Source organism: Podarcis cretensis (assembly GCF_951804945.1).
Source record: "Podarcis cretensis genome assembly, chromosome: 1".
In the NCBI taxonomy this organism is placed as follows: domain Eukaryota; kingdom Metazoa; phylum Chordata; class Lepidosauria; order Squamata; family Lacertidae; genus Podarcis; species Podarcis cretensis.
In genome coordinates, this window is record NC_137170.1 from 69,653,598 (window position 1) to 69,663,280 (window position 9,683).

Sequence of the window (9,683 nt, forward strand, 5' to 3'; positions counted from 1 at the left end):
TAGTTGGAAATCAGGACCAGCTTCCCCACCAGAGCAGAGTGGGGGGGAAGAGTCCCAAGGATCGGGGCCAGTGCATTCCCCACCAGGGAGAGAAGATAAGGCAGGGCTGACCACACCTCCATCGGAGAGTCAGACAACGGAGGGGAGGTCAGATCCGGCCAGTATCCCGGAAGAGGGAAGCAGTGACAGAAGTAGTGTAACGGTCAGGAGGAAGGTCACTGGGTTGGCGCGAGAGGCAAGTTCAAATGTACAGGAGCGCGGGACAGCAGAGAATGAGGATTGGGAACCGGGTCCTAAAGCCCGCCGGAGGGAGGGGGAGGAGCTAAGCGACTCAGCGTCGGAAGAATCCAGAAAGGGCAATGCCCCAGCGGGCAGGAGGACCCAGAGGAGGAGAGAGCAGCGTAAAAGGTGGAGCAGGGCTAGGATCTTAAACTGGTGTCATAGGGGAGGAGACTCAGACGGTACTTCGCCGGTCTAGGGTGTAAGACGTAGAGCTGCGCGCTGCGGCTTTGAAATGGAAACTGAACCTCAATAAAGACTTTTGTACATAACGACAGCCTAGCGTTGGTCCTCTGTGAGCTGGGACCTAGAGGCAGCTCTGACAATTGTGTATTTAATTATATTGTGTCTGCCAGCGAGAACAATGCAACACACAAGAGAGTCCAATTCATCTACAACAATGGAAAAGGGAACAGCAGGATAATAATAACTACATTAGTTGGAACACCTTTGACAACATCGCAAGATGTGGCTCAAATACCTTTTAACTGGCCACGAGAAGGCAGACAGCATCTAATGCAGGGGATATTATTATTAAATTTGTACACCGACCTTCATCCATAGATCTCAGGGTGGTTCACAACATAAAAAATCAAGGTAAAAACACAAAGTACATAATAAAAACAAGAAAATGAAACAAAAACCCTTGAGGCTAATGAGTGCTAATGTGTCTGCTAGCAGTGGTGATGCTTCCAGGCATGTGGCTTTCTTCACAAGGACTCAGAGATGATCATATTAGGAAGTGCCTGAGACCTTATATCGTACTGAGATAATTTAGAGGAGTGCTGTTAGTTATTTCCTGTATTACAGAGGCCCAACTGGCTTCAGCGAGAAGTCAGGCATTTAGCGTCACCAATCCCATGATGCAAAATAGTCTTCCACCAGAGATCCATGTCTCTTGGAGTTATTTTTATGCTGACTGGCCTATGCAGTTATGTTTAAACTTTACTAATTAGACACTCATATTATTTTGTATAGTGTTTATGTTTTATTGTATATATATTTATTGATGTTCACTGCCTTGACCCTTTATGAGTTGGCCATAAAGGGTCCTGGGAAAAACAGGACACCCCGTTTTCTCTCACGAGAGCATGGAAACCATTCTGGGTGTTGTGATCTGGCACAATTTTGCACCGAGACCTTACCTTGAAAAAAGCACTGTCCTCTCTTAAAAAAAGCATGCCCCCCTGTGGTTTAATAGTCCTGAAAAAAGTGTGTCTTTTGGGCTCCATGATTGTGTGTGGGTCATGTGATTCATGCGGGAGCACAGGCAGGAAGACACACATCCCGGTTTTGGGACTCAAGATGTTGGAGAGTATGAGATACCTTTATATTAGGGGCTACTGCTCCTGCTCATGTTGCCCCTGCCCCCATCAACCCCACCACGGTGTTGCCAACTCCCCACTTTATACCTCACCCAAGCCTCCTATGAGATGCCAAAGAGATAAGATACAACCTTTAGAAGACATCTGAAGTATAGGGAAGTTTTTAATACAGTATAAGTAATCCCTGTGTTAATGTGAGGTTGCCTGTAGGTACAAAAATGTCTATGGTCAGGGCTGATTACACTTATTCCTGGTACAATATGTGAATAATGCTATGATATAACATCTACAACTTTTTGCAGATGCAAGTGTGAAATATAATTATTGCACTTATTGTTCATTGTACTCAGTCCTGCTACCCAGGGATGGCGCTACAATTTCCATTGCAATTCTGCGTCAGCTTACCAATACCTTGTCTTCTGAAATACAGAACATACATGCAGGTAAATTGATGTATTTTTTTTCCTGCTAGAATGTTATTTTCTAATATTTGTTTACTATGATGGCTGTTCAAAACTACTTGCTGGTAAATAGTTCCAGAAATTGTTATATATCTTTCTTCGTGATTACAAGGGCTTGACATTTCCCAGTCATTTAATTCCTTGGGGGAATTGTTATTACCTTGTTACATTCAGAATTCAGCTCTGTTTTCTACAATTCATTTCTAATATTGCTCTCACAACAACAACCTTTCTGATATTTGCCGGTGATGGTAGCTCTGTGCTCTGTTACAACATTAATATTACCTATCAGTTCCCTGAGAGGATTAAGCTAAATTGCAAATTCTACCAGGAAATTAAAAAGGAGGGGAGGGAATGAGAATTTGCTGGTCAGAACATCTTTTATAAACTGTGTGCCCTTTCAGTTTGATTTCCTTATTGTCAAATAATCTGTATCTTGTACGCAATGCTTTTATTGATGATGGCATCTAAACAAACACATGGGGGATATACCGACCTTTTCCTGCACTTGCAGAAATCTTGTTTATCAGTTGCTTTATGCAATCCACAGTCACATTCTGCATTTAGTTGAGAGGAAAGGAACAGAAATGCTGGCTGATAGTACATCCATTTTCACTGGGAATCTCAGAAATAGTCCTGGTTGACAACATATCCATTTTCATAGAAAATCTCATAAACGTTTAATCACATCGTCAAACACTTTCTCTATATGTATCTATAATATAAGTGTAGTAATAGTGGTCCTTTACTCTGACTCTTGCATGCAGCCTGATTTTATGTGTTTGGAAGTCAGGGACAAACTAGACATATTGTGGAAGATTCATAATTAGAGGCGCAATCCCGTAATTATAGCATAAGGGTTTAAGATGTATTGGTATGTCCTCAATGCGCATGTTGATCCCAGTGGGCTTTACTCTCAAGTAAGTGTGCTTTGGACTGCAGTCCTGCCTCCCTTCAAAAAATATGCCACATGTAATTTGGCCCTAATAAATCTTTATTTGGGAGATTGCCCTAATCATACCCATAAAAATACAAATCCAGGGAAACTCACCTCAGCCTTTGGATTTGTTGGCTCAACAACAGAGATGACTGCCTATAGAGGGGAGGGTAAAATAATTAAACAAACATTTCTCATCCATGCCATGCTCCTCTTCTTTTGCGCATCTGTGCATGTTGTTATTTATTATTTGCAAGCCTTCTCTGCAGATATTATTTATTGCAAAAGGAGACTTCCAGAGCAGACTTTGAGGGCATATGAGGGACTGCAAAGGTGAAGATCATGTTGTGCAAGCAGAAAAGGCAACACTGGGTGTCACCCATTGATTTTTAGTGGGCAAGCTTCAAACCACACCCTTAATTTTTCAATTTAAATCAATGGGACAACTTGGGTAAGATCATGTCCCTTGGATTTGCTGCCACATAAAATGTGAAAGGAATTTCTTCCAGTAGTGGGCGCAAATGAATCTAGGTTCGCAAAAGGCAAGCTGCATTTACTACCATTATATAAATGTATTGCAAATATTGATGGTGCCAAATAATTGCATACATAAATATAGCCATGAATCTTTTCATTTTCAACTTACTTACTTTGAATCCATTGAGGAGGAAGTTAGACTTTTGGGCCTGTGTGGAAGCTACTATTTGGAAACACAGTCAAAAACTCAGAAAAAAATGGAAGCAAAGAAACATAGAAAGAAGTGGAAAACATGGAAGGCAGAAAATAAGAAGAAACTCTTTATTGTATTGAAAAAATAAAATGCGGTCAGGTCTGAGGGGAATGGAAAGAATCCAGTTCTCAAAAAGGATAAACATCTTGGAGTGAGTCAAAATCATGCTGAGGAACCACACAGCTTGGACTATGATTGAAAAGATATTTGTGAGAAGCTGGACTCATCTTGCCTGCAATTCCTTGAAATAAGGAAAGGCAAGAAAACAAAGACACTTCAGGGCTCTGCATTTGTTGATAGCAATCGAGAAGCCCTTAGAGATACAAAACACAAACACCTGAAGGGATTAAGTTGGAGAGAAGCACTTTGGCTTCAGCTCCCTTGTAAAGGAGAAGCACTTGATTCTGCAGTGTGTTGTTTTAGAGGAAACGTCATAAAGGGCTTTAAACAGAATAGCAAACTGTGCAAAGGATGGAGCCAGCACTCTTGAAATAAACAGCTGTGCCAGCAGTACAGAGTCCCGCTTGTCATCAAGTCCAGTGCCACTGGAAATTAAAACTTGAAACTCTGAAGAATTCAATATGGAAGACCTAAGGACTGACAGGCCTTCTCACATGGGTTCAGATCTTGAAGCAGTAAGCAATACCCTTGACAGTCAAGAGCTCTTTATAACCCCATTTTACCCTGCAGGTTTCCAGCAACTACTTGCCGCCTTTCCCCTAAAACAATGCTGTAGAGGCCTTTTCAAGACAGGAGCTACAATGACAGCAGCTCCTTTGCCGCTCAGCAGGTTTCCCAGGTGCCTGCCGAGAATGAAATGTTCAAGAAATGCTCTCAGCTAACTCTGTGCAATCAGATCCCAAGCAAGAGAAGAGAACAGTTTTCAGCTACACAAAGACTGTGTGGTTCAGAAGGAAGATTTCTTCAGCTCCTCAGCCCTGGCTTCCTCCTCAATAATTAGAAAGGAGTTTACAGATTGTCATGTGCAACCGTTTGCCTTATAGGCTCAGATCGGATGCTATGAATGCAGAAAGGATTTCCCATTCCTGGGGTGGGGGGTGAAGGACAGGTACAGGTTAGAGCTGGCCATCTCAGCAGTTGATGGCAAAAGGGGAAACTTCATGGGTTCCCAATCTCAAAAGTCTGACAACATAACATATCTCCATTCAACAGCTCTGCCACAGCGCAGGGTAATTTGGGGCAAACAATGAGAGGCTAGGAAAGGCAACTTCCTTTTCTGCTTTATGTGAGATCCCATTGCTTCCCTGCAATGTTCCAGGGCCAGGCAATGCAGGAGAGGTGTGTGAAAGGGGAAGCAGGGGGAACTGTTGGAAACTTTTCACCTGTGAAGTTTTCTTGACTCTTGAGATGGACCAAGTTCTGGAGCTTCACACAGAATAATGCTGAGCCAAGAGGCATTCCAGGAACTGTTAAAGGATTGCATGGAACTGCATGTCCTGCTTTTCCTGGAGAAGAGGGGTAGCCCCAGGTTAGAGGGGAGACGGTGATAATTTTCCTCTGCTAGATTCAGTGCACTACATCATGTGGCCCTTACACTGTACAGTGGTACCTCGGGTTAAGAACTTAATTTGTTCTGGAGGTCCATTCTGAACCTGAAACTGTTCTTAACCCGAGGTACCACTTTAGCTAATGGGGCCTCCTGCTGCCGCCATGCGATTTCTGTTCTCATCCTGAGGTAAAGTTCTTAACCTGAGGTACTATTTCTGGGTTAGCAGAGTCTGTAACCTGAAGCGTCTGTAACCCGAGGTACCACTGTACTAGTGAACATGGTTCTGAGATTGCCTTCCAGCAAAGACATTAGATCTGTTTCTGCTGACTAGCTGCAGTAGATCTGTAGAGAGGCTCTGTTTCAAGAGGGAGATTAAATCAGCTCATGAGTATCTGCCCCAGTCTGCAGCCTCATGCACTTGGGTGCTTTCACACAAGTAATTCCTCCGCTATTTTTAAAGGTGCAAATTGTCCACCCCCAAACAGCAGCAGAAAAATTTGTCAGGCTAAGGAGGGATTGTTTGCATTTCCATGTTTTAGGAAAGAAATGAGTGGTGCAAATATGCCCTTAAGATGGTCACACTGATAGATTAAGGCAACAGATGTATTTTGCATTATATATTCTGAAATGTAGACCATTTAAGTTATTTTTACTGATCTTAGCATTCATATGTTTGTGCTCACATTAACTTACATTCATACCCCACCAGGATTTTTCTTTTGTAACTCAAGTTACCTGAGTTAACACTTACTTTTGGCTATTGCTAACTCAGGTTACAACAGAAAAGCACATATTAAAAACTTTACTATAATGATCTTATTAAAGAAGGCATTTATTGAGTTCTATTAAATAATTTAATTAGAATTCTGTACATTTATTCATATTCTACTCATTCTGTTTGAATATATATTGTGTTATAGTTTTGGTCAGACTGCTTGGTTTTTATGAATGCATGAGTACCCATGTCTGCATTCACAGGGTGAAACACACCTTAAAATATGTTGCAGAATGTGTTGCTTCTGGCTTCAGCTTTAAAGAATTATAACACAAGTCTGTCAGTGATTTTACACACACACACACACACACACACACACACACACACACACACTGGCCTGTCCCATTTATATGTAAAGAGAGAGGTGGGAGATTAGAACCCCAACTCCCATCAGTCCCAGCCAGTATGGTCAATGGCCAGGGATGATGGAGGTTACAGTTCAGCAACATCTGGAAGTCAACAGGTTGCCTATTCCTAGTCTAGAAGGTCAAAAAGGCACACAGAGAGGAGGTGCTGAGCTATTCCTCTTTTAGTCCTGCTGGCATGCAAGATAGATTCTTTTCCAGTTGGTTTATGATACTGAAAGTGAACCCAGCATAGTGGAGATGGCGGGGGGGGGGAGCTACAATGTTGGGGAGGTCCAGCTTCTGCTTCCCACATGGCCCTTAATAGTGCACCCCCATTCTACATGTAAATAAAGCAGACATGTGTTTGAACATGCCAGGTCCGCTAATGACACATGCAGGTTAGCACTACATTGACTTGAACATTTTGAAATGAAAACATGTGGCAGGCATTAAAGTGAATCAAGCTTTTGCCTCCACACTCTTTCTGACTTGTTAGTTAACATAATTGAATTGAATTTCTTCTGTAGTAAAACACCAGTAAATACAGTTACAGCTCATTGTTTCTTTTGGTGTTTTTTCCTTCATGGTTATATGACAGATTACATATTCTTATTTTTTTGGTGTTGTGTACATTGTATGCGTTAACTAGCAAGAAATGTGTAGTCATTTCAGCCTCTTGTGCCTTATTAAATACAATTTGTTCAAACAAATCTGCAAAGTGTTTTGTTTTTTTGTCTGGCTCGGGAACATGACTGTTTTGAATACAGCAAGCTCACTGAGAAAAGCTTACTCAGGGGGAATCTAATAACCCACTTCTTCCTGCATGCAGCAAGACATTTCTCACACACTTTAAGACCAGACTTTCAGTGCTGTGACATTTGTGGAAGAAAATTGTTACACAAGAAGCATCTTATGGTGTCTTACCAGGACAAGTTAGGAACTCACTGCAAAGTGTTTATATGACCAAACTGCCCCATAGTAATTGTGTGCATGAAAGATGCAACCTATCAGTGATGCTATATGCATGAAAAAGTTAAGTGTCAATAGAAGGGTTGCAAGAACTGCTCTTTAAAAAAAATATTAAAGCTATATGCCAAGACAGCACAATTTCTGCCACAAGGAAAGCTGAATTCAGCAATCTTTATAAATCATGCAAACTGAGCAATTTGCATAATTTACTTTGTTTTGCGACGACATGTACTATTTTGTGTAACTTGGAGGGCTTGGTGCTGTGAGGCAAGCATAGGACTAGGCTCTTGTAATTTTTACCAATTTGTAACAAATGAAAGAGACTATTAAGCAAGACAGAATCCATATGGTGATCCTTGTCTCCTGACAAAGACTGTTATATGCCCTTTATGTCACAATCTACAATGATAAAACAACCTGTCTGGATGTAACAAGGCAGATAAAGGGCCAATTAAAGGACATTAGTATATCAGATTAAATGCTGGGAAACATCCCCCCCCCCATTCTTACACTTCTTCTTTACTTAAGCTATGTTAAGACTGTGCAGAAAAATAGGTGCCAGTACTTACCATGAGTTTGACCAAACTGCGGGAGGCAGTGGAAGACAGGAGTGTCTGGCGTGCTCTGGTCCATGGGGTCACGAAGAGTCGGATATGACTAAACGACTAAACAACAACAACAACTTACCATGAAGTTGTTACAGGAAGTGTCTCACTTTTTAACAACAACAACAGGTGCATTGGCTACCCTCTGGAAAAAAAGCACCGAGACTGTGCCCAGTTTGCTCAAATCTCATTGCAGATGCAGAAGTACATCCATGATTTCAATTAACCATGGAGTGGAAGCCTATGTATAATACACTGAAGTAAGTTATACTGTGTCTGGTGGAGCTTACAGTATTCTCCAGTCAATGCCCATAGGCTTTCCTCTGACAGATCAAACAACTAGAGCCAAAGGGTTATACCCAGTGCTGTTCATGCACAAGCAGAGCCAACTTCTGTGCACAAAATGGGACTTCACCTTCTTCTTCTCTGTCCTGCAGCCCCTTGCGTGCTCTCAAAACCTGCTCCAGAGGGTTGAGGGGCTCTCTGCATCAGATCTGGTGGCCCAAGAGGGGAAGAGGACGGTGATGTCTCATTTAGCAAGTGAAATTCCATCCACATAACTTTGGATTCTGGCCAATGCTTACAGTCCACAACCTATTTTCCCCAGAATAGTTGTGCTGTTTGATGTACAGCTGCTCCCAGAGAACTTTATGTAAATGGGGCACCATGTGGGTGTTGTTAAATAAATAAATATTGCCTTTAGTGGAAACACTCCAAGGCAGCACATAGTTTTAACTTGCATTGATTTAGTGGAAGAGATTTAAAATAATATGCTTTTTACTATTCCATTACAGCCAGCAAGACTTAAAAGAACTTTGATGGGATCCATCACCAACAACTATATTATGACATGCTTTTCCATAGACAAAATCCTGAGTCAGATGCATACAGCTTGGCAACAAGTTGTCTTTGGATGCTTATGACACAAATAAAGTTGATAGCCATTTAAGGTGATAAGAGTTGTTAACTTCTCACAGCTTAAGGCAGGGGTTGGGGAACCTGCAGCCCTACAGATGTTGCTGGACCACAACTCCAGTCATTCTGGACCTCTGGCCATGTTGGCTGCAACTAACTGGAGTTGGAGCCTTAACAACATCTGGAGGACCACAGGTTCTGCATCCCTGTCTGAAGACTGAAGGCCCAAACAGGCTGACAAGGGAGAGCAGTGATGGTACTGCAGATAGTTCTTCTTCTAAGCAGTGATGCTGGGGTTGGGAAGCCAACCCTTTCCCCTAACCTGTTCTTGTCTCCAAGCTGCTCTTAATCCTGGTTTCCTCCTGGGGGGCAGAATATAGGTATGAAACAAATTATGGGAATAGATTGGGGAAGTATATTTAATTCTGAAGTCCAATATGTGTGGGAAAGTGCAAAAGAAATGTCTGCCTGCCAGAATTTAAAAAGTGTGGGACTTGACTCAAAAGTGTGGGGCTTGAAACACGCCCCCCAGCAGAGTTTAAAAATACAAATCTATGCAGTATTTGTGAAGTTTGGAAAACAAAGGCTATTAGACCTTTGAATATCCAGTTTCAGGCGCTCACAATGTGCTCCCCCGTCTCTACCCCTCTGGCAGTGAATAGACCACATTGTGAAGTAAGTTTAGATGCTTTACTTATGTAGACCAAGGTCTCAGTCAAGCATCATTCAATTTCACAGCAAAACCAATGCATTTTTGCATTCTTGAGTACAAAATTCAGAAAAAGTTTATTTAAATGTGGAGTCCGGGCTTGGAGTGCCAGTCTCACACA